This window comes from Cherax quadricarinatus, chromosome 12 (assembly GCF_038502225.1).
Source record: "Cherax quadricarinatus isolate ZL_2023a chromosome 12, ASM3850222v1, whole genome shotgun sequence".
Lineage (NCBI taxonomy): Eukaryota > Metazoa > Arthropoda > Malacostraca > Decapoda > Parastacidae > Cherax > Cherax quadricarinatus.
Window position 1 is genome coordinate 45721301 of NC_091303.1, and position 22151 is coordinate 45743451.

The window sequence follows — 22151 nt, forward strand, 5'->3', positions numbered from 1 at the left end:
TGTCTGTCAAGTTCACTCGCAAGAAATCACTGAGTAAGGGGCTTGTGTACCAGTTATCAGTAAATAACATATGCCCCTTACCAAGATATGGTTCCATCATTGTTCGAACCACATCACCAGAGATACCCAATAACTTCATGGTATCTCTCAAAGTATTACTGCCAGTGTACACAATAATATCTAAAACAAGACCACTTCTGCAATCACACAGTACAAATAGCTTTATACCAAAGCGTTTCCTCTTGCTTGGTATATATTGCTTGAATGAGAGTCTTCCTTTGAATAAAATCAAGGACTCATCAATAACAAGCTTCCTGAAAGGATAAAAATACATGCAGCACTTTTGTTTCAGGTACATAAACACATTTCTTATCTTATATAACCTGTCGCTTCTGTCAGGCCTGGTTTTGTCTGAAAAGTGTAACATACGCAACAGTATCAGGAAACGATTGACACCTATAATGTCACTAAAACCTGGAGTTGAAATCAGGCGATCTGTTCAGTATGTGGTGACAGTGTGCTTATACACATGTGGCATAAGCATTATTGTGGCAAAAAACAGGTACATCTCTGCCACAGTTGTCTCCTTCCACTTGTGTAGCCGTGATTTTGGTGAGAGAATTGTATTTGCCATGGTGTATTCACAGTATGTGTTGGTTTCCCTGACAATGATGTCCATCAGTGGTTCATCGAAGAATAACTCAAAGCAGTCCAGTTCACTGGCATTGTTCCCAAGTGGACAAGATGGCTTTATTCCACTTTGTGTTTCATCAAAGTCATGGGGACTGGGAACAAACTCGTCACCGTCCTGCCAATCCCAGATGCGGTCTGCTGGTGGGGTCTGGATATTGTACCGTGGTTGTGGCTGTGGTTGTGGCTGTGCAGGTTGTGGTGGTGCAGGTTGTGGCAGTGTGGGGTAGGGTGAGGCTGGTTGTTCTGCTGAGTCAGCCGCGTGGCTAGTAGCGTGGCCCGGTGATGGTGCCACATGGGCCGTGCCACCCTCACTATCACCACCACTGCCTCCTCCCTCACTGTCACCATTCATACCCATCGTTACAATATCGTCATCTTCACTATCAGGTCGTGGTGTTGGGCCACGGGATGTGCTCCCAGAGTTTCTCCTTCCCCTTGGAACAACATATGAAACACTACCAGACCGCATGCTATGTCGTACATACTGGCGCTTCACTGGGGAATATTCACTCTCACTGTCACTAGAACTGCTTTCAATGACCTTGAAATCACTATCACTATCACTATCACTATCACTGCTATCATCAGGGTGTTGTACACGACCAAATAGTTTCCTCTTTCGTCCTGGTACAGGCGAAGGTGAATGTGAACAAGCCGGCACAGCACCAGAGGTCGAAGGTTGTGGGTCATCTGGGTTTTCGTCACTATTTACGTTATCCTGGGCACTTTTTTCGGTAACACTCACTTGAAAACCCTTGAATTCACTGTCACTGACATTTTCATCGCTGTTAGAGCTATCACTTGGGAACAAAAGACCTCCAATCCGCCGAGGAGTGAGGAACTTCTTACCGAGAGGCATGGTGAAAATGGACTGACAACATGGCGTTCCCACAATGCACCGCTAGGTCCCAGATTTTTTTCACAGGGTGCACACCGACCACTGAGACCCATTCTCTCCCGTGTAGGCCTACCAGGCCTTTGGCGCGCAATTTGAAGCCGCTAGAATTTGTGCGTATAAATACGTCAGAAACATTGGCTCGTAAGACGTATTTATACGTCGGAAACAGTCAAAGGGTTAAGATCAGTTGTTTGTGTTGGTGAGACAGTATGAAGGTTATTAGTCTCACTAATTGATATGGTGGGGGAAGGGTTCATTTGTTTTATAAAGGTTTATTTGCTTGTTTTGATCCTAGAATTTAGGAGTGTTTTACCAGTTTGTTTTATATCTCCTGTAGCATTACTAAATTTATTTTAAATGTGCTTTTGTTTGTATTTTCAGAAAATATCTCTGAGGGTTGTAAAATATTTCTTTTCTATTTCCTCAGAAATTAAGCTTAATTTTTACGTTTTGTCATTATTGTTTCTTGTTGTTTGATCAGAGTAAGTTATTTGTCAGCCATGGGTTAGTTTGTCTTATTGGTATTACAGTGGACCCCCGCCTTACGATATTAATCCGTTCCTGAGAGCTCATCATATTCCGAAATTATCGTAAGGCGAATTAATTTTCCCCATAAGAAATAATGGAAACCAAATTAATCCGTACAAGACACCCAAAAGTATGAAAAAAAAAAATTTACCACATTTAATATTAATACACACAAACTGAAAAAGACATGCACAGTTAATACTCTACTAAGAATAGAATACATGACACTTACCTTTATTGAAGATCTGGTGATGATTGATGGGATGGGAGGAGGGGAGAGTGTGGAAGTTGTTATTGTTTAGAAGGGGAATCCCCTTCCTAATATTAGGACTTGAGGTATCAAGTCTTTTTCCAGGGTTACTTCCCTTCTTCTTTTAATGCCACTAGGACCAGCTTGAGAGTCACTGGACCTCTGTCACACAACATATCTGTCCATAGAGCTCTGTACCTCTCATTCCTTTATGATTTGTCTAAAGTGGTTCACAACATTGTCATTATAATAGTCACCAGCACGGCTTGCAATAGCTGTGTTAGGGTGATTTTCATCCATGAAGGTTTGCACTTCAAGCCACTTTTGCACACATTTCCTTAATCTCTTTTTTCAGTTCCATGCTAATTCTCACCCTTTTTACCACAGGGATGGTACTAAAAGCTTTCTTGGGGTCCATGGTGATATATTTTGCAGTTACAAGCACTAAAAACACTGGGATAATGTGAAATGTACTGAATGTATGCATAGATGCGACCAAACTGGCTGGCTTGTAAACGCTGGCATTGAGGCCACATGTGGGACGCATCCTGGACGAATCACGTAAGACGAGATTTTTAGCGTGAGGCGAGGCAGAAGTTTTGCGTTAAAATGTATCGTATGGCGGATTTAACATAACGTGATGCCATCGTCAGGCGGGGGTCCACTGTATTTACTTTATCTTTTATTTGCAGTGTAAGTCATAGTGATGTTTACCTGGAGAGTTTACCTGGAGAGAGTTCCGGGGGTCAACGCCCCCGCGGCCTGGTCTGTGACCAGGCCTCCTGGTGGATCAGAGCCTGATCAACCAGGCTGTTGCTGCTGGCTGCACGCAAACCAACGTATGAGCCACAGCCCAGCTGATCCGGAACTGACTTTAGGTGCTTGTCCAGTGCCAGCTTGAAGACTGCCAGGGGTCTGTTGGTAATTCCCCTTATGTGTGCTGGGAGGCAGTTGAACAGTCTCGGGCCCCTGACACTTATTGTATGGTCTCTTAATGTGCTAGTGACACCCCTGCTTTTCATTGGGGGGATGGTGCATCGTCTGCCAAGTCTTTTGCTTTCGTAGTGAGTGATTTTCGTGTGCAAGTTCGGTACTAGTCCCTCTAGGATTTTCCAGGTGTATATAATCATGTATCTCTCCCTCCTGCGTTCCAGGGAATACAGGTTTAGGAACCTCAAGCGCTCCTAATAATTGAGGTGTTTTATCTCCGTTATGCGCGCCGTGAAAGTTCTCTGTTCATTTTCTAGGTCGGCAATTTCACCTGCCTTGAAAGGTGCTGTTAGTGTGCAGCAATATTCCAGCCTAGATAGAACAAGTGACCTGAAGAGTGTCATCATGGGCTTGGCCTCCCTAGTTTTGAAGGTTCTCATTATCCATCCTGTCATTTTTCTAGCAGATGCGATTGATACAATGTTATGGTCCTTGAAGGTGAGATCCTCCGACATGATCACTCCCAGGTCTTTGACGTTGGTGTTTCGCTCTATTTTGTGGCCAGAATTTGTTTTGTACTCTGATGAAGATTTAATTTCCTCATGTTTACCATATCTGAGTAATTGAAATTTCTCATCGTTGAACTTCATATTGTTTTCTGCAGCCCACTGAAAGATTTGGTTGATGTCCTCCTGGAGCTTTGCAGTGTCTGCAATGGAAGACACTGTCATGCAGATTCGGGTGTCATCTGCAAAGGAAGACACGGTGCTGTGGCTGACATCCTTGTCTATGTCGGATATGAGGATGAGGAACAAGATGGGAGCGAGTACTGTGCCTTGTGGAACAGAGCTTTTCACCGTAGCTGCCTCGGACTTTACTCTGTTGATGACTACTCTCTGTGTTCTGTTAGTGAGGAAATTATAGATCCATCGACCGACTTTTCCTGTTATTCCTTTAGCACGCATTTTGTGCGCTATTACGCCATGGTCACACTTGTCGAAGGCTTTTGCAAAGTCTGTATATATTACATCTGCATTCTTTTTGTCTTCTAGTGCATTTAGGACCTTGTTGTAGTGATCCAATAGTTGAGACAGACAGGAGCGACCTGTTCTAAACCCATGTTGCCCTGGGTTGTGTAACTGATGGGTTTCTAGATGGGTGGTGATCTTGCTTCTTAGGACCCTTTCAAAGATTTTTATGATATGGGATGTTAGTGCTATTGGTCTGTAGTTCTTTGCTGTTGCTTTACTGCCCCCTTTGTGGAGTGGGGCTATGTCTGTTGTTTATAGTAACTGTGGGACGACCCCCGTGTCCATGCTTCCTCTCCATAGGATGGAAAAGGCTCGTGATAGGGGCTTCTTGCAGTTCTTGATGAACACAGAGTTCCATGAGTCTGGCCCTGGGGCAGAGTGCATGGGCATGTCATTTATCGCCTGTTCGAAGTCATTTGGCATCAGGATAACATCGGATAGGCTTGTGTTAATCAAATTTTGTGGCTCTCTCATAAAAAATTCATTTTGATCTTCGACTCTCAGTCTGGTTAGCGGCTTGCTAAAACTGAGTCATATTGGGACTTGAGTAGCTCACTCATTTCCTTGCTGTCATCTGTGTAGGACCCATCTTGTTTAAGTAGGGGCCCAATACTGGACGTTGTTCTCGATTTTGATTTGGCATAGGAGAAGAAATACTTTGGGTTTTTTTTTATTTCATTTATGGCTTTTAGTTCTTCCCGCGATTCCTGACTCCTAAAGGATTCTTTTAGCTTAAGTTCGATGCTTGCTATTTCTCTGACCAGTGTCTCCCTACGCATTTCAGATATATTGACCTCTTTTAGCCGCTCTGTTATTCTTTTCCATCGCCTGTAAAGGGAGCGCCTGTCTCTTTCTGTTTTACATCTACTCCTCCTTTTTCTTAGAGGAATAAGCCTTGTGCATACATCGAGTGCCACCGAGTTAATCTGTTCTAGGCATAAGTTGGGGTCTGTGTTGCTTAGTATATCTTCCCAGCTTATATCGGTTAGGACTTGGTTTACTTGGTCCCACTTTATGTTTTTTGTTATTGAAGTTGAATTTGGTAAATGCTCCCTCGTGACTAATCTCATTATGTTGGTCTGGGGCTCCGCGCATACATGACTGAACCTCAATTATGTTGTGATCTGAGTATATTGTTTTTGATATGGTGACATTTCTTATCAGATCATCATTGTTAGTGAAGATGAGGTCTAGTGTATTCTCCAGTCTAGTAGGCTGTATTATTTGCTGGTTTAAATTGAATTTTGTGCAGAGATTTAAAAGCTCGCGTGAGTGTGAGTTTTCATCAGAGCTGCCTCCTGGTGTTATTACTGCAACAATATTATTTGCTATATTCTTCCATTTTAGGTGCCTTAAGTTGAAATCCCCCAGGAGCAAGATGTTGGGTGCAGGAGCTGGAAGGTTTTCCAGACAGTGGTCAATTTTTAACAGCTGTTCCTGGAATTGCTGGGATGTTGCATCCGGAGGCTTGTAGACTACCACAATGACTAGGTTTTGGTTCTCGACCTTTACTGCTAAAACTTCCACTACATCATTTGAGGCATTTAGCAGTTCTGTGCAAACAAGTGGCTCTGCAATGTACAGGCCAACCCCCCCCTTTTGCCTGTTCACTCTGTCACATCTGTATAGGTTGTAACCTGGGATCCATATTTCGTTGTCCAAGTGATCCTTTATGTGGGTCTCAGTGAAAGCCGCGAACATTGCCTTTGCCTCTGCAAGCAGTCCATGGATGAAAGGTATTTTGTTGTTTGTTGCTGGCTTTAGACCCTGTATATTTGCAAAGAAGAATGTTATCGGACTGGTGGTATTGTTGGTACTGGGGGGGGATTTTTTTTCCGGCATTAGTATCTGTATCTGTTGGTTTGGAGTGGAGGCCATCGACTGTGGTTCCACTCCAGGAATGACTGGATTTGGTGTACGATTTCTGCCATTTCCTGCCAGTTTTTTTTCCTTCCTGGCACTGAAAAACCTCTCCCTCTTGAGTGGCTGTGGCTACCCAGGTTTTCCCATGGCCTGGATGTTTTGTATCTTTTTGTCCCCTTTAGATGGTATGCCTGGCAATTTAAGTTATAGCACAGTCTTTCCTGTACTGAAGAGGTACAAAGTTCAGGGTGAAAAAGCTTACAGGAAGGGAGTTTGCATTTTCCTGTTGTCATATGGGCATGGCATTTTCTAGGGTGGTCATAGTTGCACGTCCCATCTGTTTTTCCAGATTTCCCATGCCAGCAGATACCGAATGCATAGTATGTGCACAGGCTTAGTTTCCGTTTGCCTTGGGTTTCTGTGACTGTATTCCCTGTTGGTGCATGTTTCCCTGTCTTACTTCTATCCTCCCTAGCACCAACAATGGAGCTCCCACCAGTTGTTTTTGGTAATATATCCTCACTATTGCTAGTGGAGTCCTCTTGTTTGCTATTTCCTGCAGTATTTCTAGTTTGCAATATTGGTTTTATCTTATCTTTGACTACACTTGTTTCCCTACTATGGCTCCTATCCCCTATGAGGTCATTTATATGTATTCCTTCCTGCGTATAATTCCCGACTACCTGGACAAAATCTCCAGCTTCACCATTACTGTCTCCCAGGACAGCATCTCCAGCTTCCCCATTACTGTCTCCCAGGACAGCATCTCCAGCTTCACCATTACTGTCTCCCAGGACAGCACCTCCAGCTTCACCATTACTGTCTCCCAGGACAGCACCTCCAGCTTCACCATTACTGTCTCCCAGGACAGCACTATCAGCCCCCCATTTACTGACTACCAGGACATCATCTCCAGCCTTACAGTTTCTGACTACATGGCCAGTATCAAGGGCAGTACCATTCAGCCCAGACTTCTTATGTTCCCATCTGTTGTAGAAAGCTTCCAGGTTTTCTATGAAAGCAGCTTTGATGTTGACCTCTTTTAATACCCTTGTGATTTTAGTCCACAGATTTATCTCATTTGGGCATACCCAAAAACACTTCCCTCTTTTAATACTGCTTGTAGCTAGTTCTTGGATATCTGCACAAGGGGCGTGACACCAATTTCCACAAAAATGACAATTTATGCATGTGGAAGCCCATTTGTTTGACTGACCACAGACTACACACAGCTTCATAATGATTTGAATGGTTGATTTACTGCAATTCTACTAGCAACCTCTTGAATATTCTATTAATAACCTGCTAGGGGTCACTTATTTAAACCATACTGGTCGGTGATTTGAGCTAACACATGAAGGATCTACTGGAAATTATCTACCCGAGTAATATGTGATTTGATTGATACAAAAGTATAACTTGCGTGTTGAAGAGCCGGTGACTGCTGGCACTCCTACAATGACGAACGGTCGACCTCCACCCTTGTTTATCAATCGCTGTATCTAGCTTCTCTATTTTTTTTTCCGTCTCCACCACAATAAATGCTATATTATCACTATTTCGTGTATAGGGCAAGGAGGAATAACATCTTGTAGGAGTGAGGAAGAGCCAGTTGTGAGTGTGGGGGAAGTTTGTGAGGCAGTAGGTAAAATGAAAGGGGGTAAGGCAGCCGGGATTGATGGGATAAAGATAGAAATGTTAAAAGCAGGTGGGGATATAGTTTTGGAGTGGTTGGTGCAATTATTTAATAAATGTATGGAAGAGGGTAAGGTACCTAGGGATTGGCAGAGAGCATGCATAGTTCCTTTGTATAAAGGCAAAGGGGATAAAAGAGAGTGCAAAAATTATAGGGGGATAAGTCTGCTGAGTATACCTGGTAAAGTGTATGGTAGAGTTATTATTGAAAGAATTAAGAGTAAGATGGAGAATAGGATAGCAGATGAACAAGGAGGCTTTAGGAAAGGTAGGGGGTGTGTGGACCAGGTGTTTACAGTGAAACATATAAGTGAACAGTATTTAGATAAGGCTAAAGAGGTCTTTGTGGTATTTATGGATATGGAAAAGGCGTATGACAGGGTGGATAGGGGGGCAATGTGGTAGATGTTGCAAGTGTATGGTGTAGGAGGTAGGTTACTGAAAGCAGTGAAGAGTTTTTACGAGGATAGTGAGGCTCAAGTTAGAGTATGTAGGAAAGAGGGAAATTATTTCCCAGTAAAAGTAGGCCTTAGACAAGGATGTGTGATGTCACCGTGGTTGTTTTAATATATTTATAGATGGGGTTGTAAGAGAAGTAAATGCGAGGGTCTTGAAAAGAGGCGTGGAGTTAAAAGATAAAGAATCACACATAAAGTGGGAGTTGTCACAGCTGCTCTTTGCTGATGACAATGTGCTCTTGGGAGATTCTGAAGAGAAGTTGCAGAGATTGGTGGATGAATTTGGTAGGGTGTGCAAAAGAAGAAAATTAAAGGCAAATACAGGAAAGAGTAAGGTTATGAGGATAACAAAAAGATTAGGTGATGAAAGATTGAATATCAGATTGGAGGGAGAGAGTATGGAGGAGGTGAATGTATTCAGATATTTGGGAGTGGACGTGTCAGCGGATGGGTCTATGAAAGATGAGGTGAATCATAGAATTGATGAGGGAAAAAGAGTGAGTGGTGCACTTAGGAGTCTGTGGAGACAAAGAACTTTGTCCTTGGAGGCAAAGAGGGGAATGTATGAGAGTATAGTTTTACCAACGCTCTTATATGGATGTGAAGCATGGGTGATGAATGTTGCAGCGAGGAGAAGGCTGGAGGCAGTAGAGATGTCATGTCTGAGGGCAATGTGTGGTGTGAATATAATGCAGAGAATTCGTAGTTTGGAAGTTAGGAGGAGGTGCGGGATTACCAAAACTGTTGTCCAGAGGGCTGAGGAAGGGTTGTTGAGGTGGTTCGGACATGTAGAGAGAATGGAGCGAAACAGAATGACTTCAAGAGTGTATCAGTCTGTAGTGGAAGGAAGGCGGGGTAGGGGTCGGCCTAGGAAAGGTTGGAGAGAGGGGGTAAAGGAGGTTTTGTGTGCGAGGGGCTTGGACTTCCAGCAGGTATGCATGAGCGTGTTTGATAGGAGTGAATGGAGACAAATGGTTTTTAATACTTGACGTGCTGTTGGAGTGTGAGCAAAGTAACATTTATGAAGGGGTTCAGGGAAACCGGCAGGCCGGACTTGAGTCCTGGAGATGGGAAGTAGAGTGCCTGCACTCTGAAGGAGGGGTGTTAATGTTGCAGTTTAAAAACTGTAGTGTAAAGCACCCTTCTGGCATGACAGTGATGGAGTGAATGATGGTGAAAGTTTTTCTTTTTCGGGCCACCCTGCCTTGGTGGGAATCGGCCAGTGTGATAATAAAAATAAATAATAATAATTATCACTATAGTTGACTGGTGCAAATTTTGGAGGAAGGACGCTTTTTCTGTAGTAATAATTGCTTCTCGTTGTGTATATTGCGACCGCTGGTAACTACAGGTTATATGAAATTCACAGTATATGTCTGGTATTTCAAGAAAAAAGAAACTAATGAAAGTCACTCCACTCCACTAAGTACCATTATAATACTGGTTAGTTGCTACTACAACACTGTATTCTGCTATTCACTGGTATCACTAGATTATATGCGAGTACACTAGCAGGCCAGGAAGATTATTAAAAACAGCTGACCTGTGGTAAGTTTCTGGCGACTTCTGGCACCTGCCTCTATAGGCTTATCACTTCATTTACAAATTCATCTGTTTTCAAATGACACTTTAGCCATTATCATCAATATACTAGGGACCACTGTAGTATACACTATACACTATGTATACTCAATGTTTTCAGGGAGACTTTCTTTCCTCTGACACGAAAAGTTCAATTATTATTATTTTTTTCACACGGGACACAGGCCTATGATTCCCCTCTGGCAGTAAACTCTGCTAGGTAGTGCACACTAATTCTCCTTTTTTGACTCAGTATATAATGTTTTCCGCCCAAGATTGGTTCCAGGCGCTAGAGGGATGTATCGTATAGGATTGATGACACAAATTAAAGTTCTAGCACGTAAGAGCGACCGTGAAAACACGAGAAAACCCGGAGCACAACAAGGCACGCTGACACTGGAGCACAGAGCACAGATCAGTAATATTAAAAATAATTTCTTCTCTGTAATGTAGTTCCTGGTATTCATCTCTCATTTTCATTTAGTATCTTTAATCGCATTCATGAATTTGTTAATTAAATTATAATTATGGAGTTGAAAATTTTTTTTTTTTAGTTGTCTCTGTGATACTTGTTATTGTAAAAGTAGAGTATTGTTAGTTGTCCAGTCTGTGGGTACCTGTACACTGAACACTGTTCAAAGTCTATCAGTTGTTAACTACAACATCAGGTCCTTAAGCAAACACTATGATGACCTCCTGGCACTCCTTGAGTCACTAAAGACACCCTTCTCCTGCATTATTCTTACTGAGACCTGGCTTAAGCAGGACACAATTGATATCTTCCCACTACCAGGATACACAGCAATCCACAACTGCAGACCATACCAAGTTGGGGGTGGTACTGCAATCTATGACTCTAACCAACTATCTTGTATTAGCGCTAATTGCTTTAGTGATGAATATGGGGAATACATTTTTGCTAATTTTACTGTAAAAAACCTCAAGACGCCTATAACAATCTGTGCCATGTACCGGATACCCCACACAAACATCCCAAATTTCAGTGAGAATCTAAAGTCAATAAACAAACAGGCAAATGAACAAGCACCACCTTCTCTTAGCTGGAGACTTCAATATCAACCTTGGCCTACCAGATGATCAGACTGTAACTGATTTCATCAACAATATGAACAACACACTTCTCATACCAACAATAACTAAACCAACCAGGCTGACTGAGACAAGTGCAACCATAATAGACCACATATGGACCAATATACTAGCCCCCTTTAAATCAGGGATAATCACAGACAGCACTACTGACCACTACCCAACCTTCCTTTTAACAAACATTAGTAAGCCACCACTGGAATACAACAAAGTTTCATTTAGACGCCATGACGAGGCCTCAATAAGGAATTTCACAGCAGACCTAGAGACTGTTGACTGGTCTACAGAATTTTCCAATACCAATGGCATTGACGATTGGACAGACATTTTTCTTAACAAAATACTTAGACTATACAACAAACATTGTCCTATAAAAACGAAACATCATGAATAAACGGCTCAGTTGCCCATGGCTAACCAGTAGCATTCTGAAATCCATTGATAAGAAACATCAATATGAAAAGCAATATAGACAGGGCTTAATACACAAAGATATTCTTAAACAATATTCAACAGTTCTCACCAAATTAATAAAGAAAGCCAAACAACTGTATTACTCCAGCAGATTCACTGACTCAACAGGAGATATAAAAAAGACCTGGAAAACACTTTCTCAGATTCTGGGGACCCACAAACTGAATAAAACCAAGAATTTTGTTCTAACTAAACCTCATGAAGCACCACTGCATCCCACTGATACAGCTAACAAGATAAACGACTTCTTCTCAAATATAGGATCTAATCTCGCCAGTAAAATCCCATGTACCAATGCCTGTGCCGGGGACTACCTAGATGGGAATTTCCCAAATTCCTTCTATCTTGTACCAACTGAGCCCACGGAAGTCACCGTGATCATAAAGTCACTTAAAAATAACTCGGGGAATCTGTCTCACGTCCCACCATTGTTGTACAAGCGAGCGGCCCATGTCCTTTCGCATGCTATTACATTACTTTTTAATAAGTCACTGGAAACTAACACTTCCCAACACTACTCAAGACAACAAGGGTTACACCAATACATAAAGGTGGTGACCCTACAGACGTAACAACTGTAGGCCAATATCAAACTTACCATTGCTATCCAAAATCTTTGAGAAACTCGTGCACAGGAGACTATATTCATTTATAACATCACAAAACATACTCAACCCCTGCCAATTTGGATTCAGGAAAAATAAAAGCACTAATGATGCAATTATAAAAATGCTAGACCTGCTTTACACAGCATTGGAAAATAAGGAATATCCGCTAAGAATTTTTATTGACCTAAAAAAAGCATTTGACACAGTAGACCACGGCATCCTACTCCACAAACTTGACCACTATGGTATAAGAGGCCATGCACTTGCATGTTTTAAATCTTACCTTTCTAATAGGTATCAGTATGTCACCATTAAAGACACAGCCTCATCAATACGGCCACTTGACACTGGAGTTGCGCAGGGAAGTGTCCTTGGACCCCTGCTCTTCCTCATTTACATCAGTGATCTTCCAAACATATCCCAATACCTGAAACCCATTCTCTTTGCTAACGACACGAATTATGTCATCTCCCACCCTAATCTTGCCACCCTCAACACCATTGTTAACGAGGAGCTGCTCTAAATATCGACTTGGATGACAGCCAATAAACTTACACTTAACACTGGCAAAACCTACTATATTATGTTTGGTAGCAGAGCAGGTGTTGCGCAACATAACATTAAGATCGACAACACTCTAATTGCTAGACATAATGAGGGCAAATTCCTTGGCCTATACCTCGACAACAACCTAAATTTGAGCACCCATATCCAACACATAAAAAAAGTATCCAAAATGGTGGGATCCTCTCCAAGATATGATACTACGTGCCACAAACTGCCCTTCTCACACTATACCATTCACTTATATATCTATACCTCACCTGTGCTATCTGTGCTTGGGGTTCAACTGCAGCAACACACCTAAAGCCAATAATAACCTAACAAAAAGCCGCAGTAAGAATAATCACTAAATCCCATCCCTGGCAACACACCCCCCCACTCTTCATAGATCTAAACTTACTCCCTGTTCAGAACATCCACACTTACTACTGTGCAATCTATATCTACAGGACCTTAAATTCCAATATTAACCTTGACCTAAAATGCTTTCTTGATAGTTCTGACAGGATCCACAGGCATAACACCAGACACAAACATCTCTATGATATTCCCCGTGTTCGACTAAACCTTTACAAAAATTCGATGTATTTCAAAGGACCTAAAATCTGGAACACTACCTGAAAACTCTAGAACTGCAGACACATTCATCACTTTCAAAACTACAGTTAGAAAACATCTTATCTCCTTGATTCACCCCGACAACTAACTACATGATAACCACCTGGTGGTTCATAATTACACTCGCTCACCCACTGACTATAAATGCAGAAATACTAATCTTAATCTTAAAATAATAAATCCTAACTAGTCATAAGTTTGCCTATGATACTCCAATATGAACACTTTGTATTGTGCTAAAACAAAAGCATTCACATTGCTAAACTCACAAATTATGATGTAGTCACTTAGCCTTAATACCATAATCTGTAAGGATTTAATGTTAAGAATTAATCTAAGTCTGCTCGAAATGCCTAGCCATGCTAGGTGTCCTAGTGGCCCCCTCTGTAATTCGCATTTTATAACATGTAAACCACACAATACTCAAAACCTGTAAACCCCACATTGTAACCCTTATAGAGAATAAACTTTAATTGAATTGAATTGAATTGTGCAGGCTCTCCTCACTTAGTGACGTAGTTCTGTTCCTAAGACCTTGTTGGTAGATGAATCCTTCATTAAGTGATGAGCATACTATAATGGTAGTGAGTTTGTGTCAGCCATCTTTGGTTTTACAGTAGTGTACTGTATATTTTATTAACCCTTTGCAGCACTGTATAGCCCTTGTGGCTTAGCGCTTCTTTTTTGATTATAATAATAATAATTATTAACCCTTTGACTGTTTCGGTCACATACATGCATCTTACGAGCCACCGTGTTTGACGTATTTGTACACATGAATTCTAGTGGCTTCAAATCAAGCAAGAGAAAGCTGGTAGGCCTACACAAGAGAGAGAATGGGTCTGAGTGGTGGGTGTGCACCCTGTGAAAAAAAATCGGGGACTCAGTGGTGCATTGTGGGAACGCCATCTTGGTAGTCCATATTCACCATGCCTCGCAGTAAGAAGTACCTCACTACTCAGCGGATTGGAGGTCTTTTGTTCCCAAGTGATAGCTCTAACAGTGATGGAAGTGCCAGTGAAAGTGAATTTCATGGATTTGGAGTAGGTGTGACCAAAAGCAGTGCCCAGGATAACGTAATTAGTGATGAAAATCCAGACGACCCACAACCATTCATATCTAATGCTGAGCCGTCTTATTCAAGTTCATCTGTACCAGGACGAAAGAGGAAACCGTTTGCCTGTGTACAAGACTCGGATGTGAGCAGTGAAAGTGATAGTGATTTCAAAGCTATTGAAAGCAGTTCTAGTTTCGACAGTGAGGGTGAATATTCTCCAGTGAAGCGGCAGTATATACGACGTAGCATGCATTGTGGTAGTGTGTCATATGTTGTTCCAAAGGGAAGGAGTAAATCTCAGAGTACATCCCATGGCCCTACACCATGAACTGATAGTGAAGATGACGATATTGTTACAGTGGGTATGAATGATGTGAGTGAGGCAGCAGATGGTGGTTGTGATGGTGGTGGTGGCACGAGTCGTGTGGCACCAGCAGCGGGCCACGCTACTACCAATGCTGCTAACTCAACACAACCACAACCATCCTCAACCAACCCCACACTCCCACAACATCCATAACCACAACCTGCACAACCACAACCACCTTTCAATATCCAGAACCCACCAGCAGACCGCATCTGGGATTTGTAGCAAGGTGACAGTTTTGTTCACAGTCCACACGACTTTGATGAAACACAAAGTGGAATACGGCCATCATGTACACTTGGGAACAATGCTACTGAACTGGAAAGCTTTCAGTTATTCTTTGATGAACCCCTGATGGACATTATTGTCAGGGAAAGCAATACATACTTTGAGTACACCATGGCAAACACAGTTCTTTCACCAAGATCATGCCTACACCAGTGGAAGGACACAACTGTGGCAGAGATATATCTGTTATTTGTCACAATAATGATTTTGCCACATGTGTATAAGCACAGTATCAACACATACTGGTCAGCAGACCGCCTGATTTCAACCCCAGCTTTCAGTGACATTATACCAGTGAATTGATTTGTGCTACTGTTACGTATGCTACACTTTTCAGACAAAACAAGGCCTAACAGAAGCGACAGGTTATATAAGATCAGAAATGTGTTTATGTTCCTGAAACAAAAATGCTGTATTTTTATCCCTATAGGAAGCTTGATATTGATGAGTCTTTGATTTTGTTCAAAGGAAGACTCTCATTCAAGCAGTACATACCAAGCAAGAGGAAATGCTTTGGTATAAAGTTATTTGTTCTGCATGATTGCAAAAGTGGTCTGGTTTTGGATACAACTGTGTACACTGGCAGTAAAACATTGCAAGAGACCAGGAGGTTACTGGGTATCTCTTGTGATGTGGTTAGAACAAGGGTGGAACCATATCTTGATAAGGGGCATATTTTATATACTGACAACTGGTACACAAGCCCTTTACTCAGTGATTTCTTGCGAGTGAACATGACAGATGTGTGTGGCACAGTGCGTGGAAGTCGTAAACATATGCCCAGGTTCAACGCTGGCACTCATAGAGGTGATGTTCCGGTGTTTGCTGCCAATGACATCCTAGCATTTCGGAGGCATGACAAACGTGATGTCACACTGTTGACATCAATTCACCGACACAAAATGGTAGACAGTGGCAAGCAGAATATTATTATTATTATTATAATCAAAAAGAAGCACTAAGCCACAAGGGCTATACAGTGCTGGGCAAGCAGAATAGAGAGACCAATGAACCCATTGTAAAACCTGCAGCTGTGATGGATTACAAGCTCAATATGCAGTTAGTGGACAAATATGACATGCAGATTGGGTTTGCTGATTGTATTCGCAAGAGTTATAAGTGGTACATAAAACTCTTTTTCCATCTTCTTGACATTTCCATGCTGAATGCTTATAATATGTAAAAGTTGAAGACTAACAATAAACCTAAATATGGTGAATTTTGTTTGTCAGTTACCAGACAAATAATATTCAAGTACCAAGGAGAAACACTTGCAGTAGACCAGCGCCCACGAAATTATCAACACATGCCCTCTCGTCTGAGGCCTGGTGATCACTACCCCATACCTCTGCCTGCTTCTGCTTTCAAGAAAAATGCTCAGAAAAGGTGTTATGTCTGTGCGCATACCACAAAACGCCCGCAAAAATGCAGAGACACTCGTTTTATGTGTGAGGAGTGTAAAACACCATTGTGCATACACCCATGTTTCAAAGAATTCCACAAGCTGCAGCAGTTCTAGAAAAGTGTCCAGTGATGGTACATATATATATACTGTATATTATAGAACAATCGTAATAAATAATTTTTTATATTGTTTGTGTAAACAAGTTTTGTAAACAATATGATGATACTAGTGTTTTTGCTATAATTGTGTTCCATTCAACAAATGTATATATGAACATTGCACCACACTTTGGTCTCACAGGCTACACAAGTTATGTGAAAAAAATAAAATAGTGAAAAAAAAACAAGAAACCTTCGAATACAAGTAAACCAAAATTTACTGGGTGAGCGGCAGTCGCCGCTGTTGCCATCTGCGGCTCATTTTCTTCCAACTTCAGGCTTCTATATCTCAGTAAGTACTGATGGCAGTTTTTTTTTTTTTTTTTTGGGGGGGGGACTAAATAACAAAAATAAAATTAAAATTTTCCTAAGATTTTTTTTTTTTTTTTTTTTTTTTTTTTTTTAAATATTTTTTGACACCAGGAGACACTTCAGGATTAGGGGTTTCGACAGTCAAGGAGTTGAACAGAATAGAGGAAATCAGCTCTAATATACATTATTTAGATATGCATACTGATCAGAGAGCCCGTCGTAAGTCATAGTCGTTGGTAAACAAGTACATCTTTAAATGAGGAGAGGCTGTGCTTGGGCGCTGATATGTGAGTCTAGATATGAACGAATACAGAAACAGATATGTCAGTGATTGTACTTGGTTGAGTGATTCATGGTGTCAGGATGCGTGACTACACACAGACCTGGATACTCCACACTCAGAGGTTATCAACCTGCTGGGGATCTACTGCAACAAACTGATTGAAACCTGTTGATTCCCAATTGAAATCAGTTGTTGTAATTATCACCCACTGAGTCAGTCAGTCAGTCTCCAGACAACCCAACACTACTGTTCTTATGTGATGTAAATGGTTTAGAAACCCAATAACATGAAGAATGAGATGCTTGTGCAATATTTGGGAATCTTTATTGAGGAAACATTTCAGCAGCCAGTGGCTTCTTCAGTCCACTACAGAGAATAACAGAGTAAGATGATGAAGAGTACGAGGCAATGAGTCCCTCAGTCTGGAGTTGATGTATTCATTCCATTAACCCTTTGACTGTCGAAGGGCCCAATCCTGAAGTTGCTCCTGGTGTCGCAAAATATTCGAAAAAAAAAAATTATTTTTTCTTATGAAAATGTTAAGATTATTTTTCTGATTGTTTTAGTCCCAAAAAAAATTTTGTCCCATCAGTACTTACCGAGATATAGAGGCATGAAGTTTGCAGAAAATGAGCCGTGTATGGCAACAGCGGCAACTGCCGCTCACCCGGTAAACTTTGGTTTACTTGTATTTGAAGGTTTGTTGTTTTTTTCACTATTTTATTTTTTTACATAACTTATGTGGCCTGTGAGACCAAAGTAAGGTGCAATGTACATATATACACTCGTTGTATACAACACAATAAGCACACAAACATAATTATCAATATATTGTTTACAAAACTTGTTTACAAAAACAAACAATACAAAAAATTTTTTATTACTATTGTTCTATAATATATATACCAATATACAGTCACTGAACATACTCCTAGAAGTTCTGTAGCTTGTGGAACTCTCTGAAACATGGTGTCATACACAGTGGTGTTTTACACTCTCACACATAAAACATGGTGTCATACACAGTGGTGTTTTACACTCCTCACACATAAAACATGGTGTCATACACAGTGGTGTTTTACACTCCTCACACATAAAACATGGTGTCATACACAGTGGTGTTTTACACTCCTCACACATAAAACATGGTGTCATACACAGTGGTGTTTTACACTCCTCACACATAAAACATGGTGTCATACACAGTGGTATTTTACACTCTCACACATAAAACATGGTGTCATACACAATGGTGTTTTACACTCTCACACATAAAATCAGTGTGTGTGCATTTTTGTTGAATTTTTTTTTTATGTGCAAAGACAAAACACCTCGTCTGAGCAGTTTTCTTCAAAGTATTAGCAGGCAGTTGTGTTATGTAGTTATCCTAGGTAAATGGTCGTGTGTCATCCTTCCTTCCTAATTTCCTTCATTCCTTTCCTTCCTGGAGGCTACCTGGAGGGCATTCCACCTCTCTTCCTACATTCCTTCATCTGTCCTTCATTACTTTTTTCCTTCCTTTCATCTAGTCCTTCCTTCATTCCTGCCTTCCCTTCTTGCTTCTGGTTTCTATAATATATATACACATATATAGTCACTAGATACTTTCATAAAACTGCTATTATCACCCTTCAGCAAGCTTGTCTTGTGTGCGAGTGTGTGGCTTATAATTGTTTTGAGTCAGGAGTGGGCAGCTGTCAAAATGACATATTGTCTCATTAGTCACTGCCCCTACCGCCTGTCAAAACAATGGGGTCGGATGCTGCTTCCCCCTCCATTCTATCTAATTATCTTTCTCCCTCATTCTATCTCTTTCAATCTGTCTCTCTTTCTCTGTCTCTGTCTATCTCTGTCTCACAGGTACACATAAATACAACTATACATAGTGTAAATTACCTAGGATAACCCAAAAAATCCAGACAAAGTGCTATACTCTGCTTGAAGATGTGAGTAAAGGTGATGATGACACAGTCTTGTGGCTCTCTCTGAGACAGAGCTAGACGGATAGACAGGGAGTTTGGCAGACAGACAAATAGACAGACAGACAAATGTTTGGTGGTGGTCGTCGTCGTCGTCGTCGTCTTCTTCTTCTTCTTCTTCTTCTTCTTCTTCTTCTTCTTCTTCTTCTTCTTCTTCTTCTTCTTCTTCTTCTGCTGCTGCTGCTGCTGCTGCTGCTGCTGCTGCTGCTGCTGCTGCTGCTGCTGCTGCTGCTGCTGCTGCTGCTGCTGCTGCTGCTGCTGCTGCTGCTGCTGCTGCTGCTGCTGCTGCTGCTGCTGCTGCTGCTGCTGCTGCTGCTGCTGCTGCTGCTGCTGCTGCTGCTGCTGCTGCTGCTGCTGCTGCTGCTGCTGCTGCTGCTGCTGCTGCTGCTGCTGCTGCTGCTGCTGCTGCTGCTGCTGCTGCTGCTGCTGCTGCTGCTGCTGCTGCTGCTGCTGCTGCTGCTGCTGCTGCTGCTGCTGCTGCTGCTGCTGCTGCTGCTGCTGCTGCTGCTGCTGCTGCTGCTGCTGCTGCTGCTGCTGCTGCTGCTGCTGCTGCTGCTGCTGCTGCTGCTGCTGCTGCTGCTGCTGCTGCTGCTGCTGCTGCTGCTGCTGCTGCTGCTGCTGCTGCTGCTGCTGCTGCTGCTGCTGCTGCTGCTGCTGCTGCTGCTGCTGCTGCTGCTGCTGCTGCTGCTGCTGCTGCTGCTGCTGCTGCTGCTGCTGCTGCTGCTGCTGCTGCTGCTGCTGCTGCTGCTGCTGCTGCTGCTGCTGCTGCTGCTGTTGTTGTTGTTGTTGTTGTTGTTGTTCCTCCTCCTCCTCCTCCTCCTCCTGGACAGATGGACAGCTGCCCCCCTCCCTCCACCCTCGTTTACGCTCATCAAAGGTCAGCTCTTATCAGATGTTATCTCCCCTTATCTTGTCACTGTCATGGGGTGAACTGTTTTCATGCCTCAAGGGAACATATTATTACATATTATTATTATTAGGTATTATTATTATTCTTATTCTTCTTCTTCTTATTCTTCTTCTTCCTCCTCCTTCCACCTTCCTCCTCCTCCCTCCCTCCTCCTCCCTCCCTCCTTCCTCCTCCCTCCCTCCTTCTTCCTCCCTCCCTCCTTCTTCCTCCCTCCCTCCTTCCTCCTCCCTCCCACCTCCTCCCTCCTTCTTCCTCCTCCCTCCTCCTCCCTCCTTCCTCCCTCCTTCCTTCCTCTTCCTCCTTCCTTCCTCTTCCTCCTTCCTTCCTCCTCCTCTTCTTCCTCCTCTTCTTCCTCCTCCTCTTCTTCCTCCTCTTCTTCCTCCTCCTCTTCCTCCTCTTCCTCCTCCTCCTCTTCCTCCTCCTCCTCCTCCTCCATTGCTTTTGGTCTCAAACTCCTCGAAATCATGAAATTGATCTTCATTGACACTTCCATCATGTTAGAGCATCACTTGGGAAGAGAAGAGTCCCAGATTTGAAGGGAAGTCACATATTTCTTACCGCTAGACATGCTGAAAAAGGACGACTGAAATGGTATTCCCACAATGCACCACTGGCTCCCCGATTTTTTTTATATGGTGCACACTGACCATGGAGACCCATTCTCTCACATGTGGGCCTACCAGCTTTCTCCTGCTTGATTTGAAGCCGCTAGAATTTATGCGTATAGATACATCAAACACAGTATATCCTATGACGTACATATACGACCGCGACAGTCAAAGGGTTAATCTTGATGAACTGAACACATTGACTCCAGGCTGAGAGACTAATTACTTGAGACTCCGACTCATCGTTCTCCACTCTTCTCTGTATTAGACCGAAGAATCCTCTGGCTGGTGGAATATTTCCTTAATAAAGATTCCCAAATGTTGTACATGTTTCAAATTCTTCAAATATTCTTATGTTTTTAGTTACTCAACTTACAAAACATGTACAGTACATTGTACACTTACCATTGTGTACTTGGTATTTACACCATACAAGTTGTACACAATACAAGGAGCAAGTACCTCTCAATATACTACTGTCCACATCAGCCTGTCAATGAATGCCATGCAAATGAACAATGGTGATATTTGGAACTTCATTCCAGATGATTTAAAAAGTTGCCTACAGTCACCAGCTTCAAAAATATACTTTAAAAACACCTCTTTAATATAGCCTAAATTCTGCCACCAGGCCTGTGGCTTGGTGGCGAGAGTTCTCGCTTCACACACTGGGGGTCCGGGTTTGATTCCCAGTGAGAGCTGAAACATTGGGTGTGTTTCCTTACACCAGTTGTTTGTGTTCACCCATTAGTATACAATAAGTACCTGGGTGTTAGTCAACTGGTGTGGGTCGCATCCTGATACAAAATTGGCCTAATTTGCCCGAAATGCTCTGCATAACAAGCAGCTTTCTCTATAGTTGTATGTCATTGATGTCAGCTAGACTTGTATACCTTGTACATGTATTTGTAGAATTAAATATATTATATTGTTATTATTATTATAAGAGCAGCCATCTTGATCCATACATTAACATTGTGTTGTTGTTCTCACTATCATCAATATACAGTGGAACCCTGGTTTTCGTCCTTAATCTATTCCAGAAAGTCGGTCAAAATCCGAAATGGACAAAAACCGGAAGTAATATTTCCCATAAGAAATAATGCAAATCCAATTAATCTATTCCAGACACCCAAAAATATTAACAAAAAATGCATTTTATAGAGAATATAGTTTTACATACAGAAAACAATAAAAAATAAATATAAATGACTAATTTTAATGGATAAATGAACATTTATATCACTTTTACACACTTTTATTGAAGACTCTTGTTGATGTATGGAAGAAGGTGAGGAGGGGAGAGGGCGGAGTGGTTATGTCTGCCACCATCACTGTCACCCTCTACCACCATCACTGTCACCCTCTACCACCATCACTGTCACCCTCTACCACCATCACAACCACCCTCTACCACCATCACAACCACCCTCTACCACCATCACTGTCACCCTCTACCACCATCACAACCACCCTCTACCAC

The 22151-nt window shown here is 42.1% G+C and overlaps 1 protein-coding gene across 1 annotated transcript in view; it reads left to right on the forward strand.

Moving 5' to 3' along the window:
• Window positions 1-22151, forward strand: part of LOC128686555 (ATP-binding cassette sub-family C member 5) — a 537407-nt gene that overhangs the window by 184143 nt on the left and 331113 nt on the right. The gene's annotated exons all lie outside the window — the stretch shown is intronic.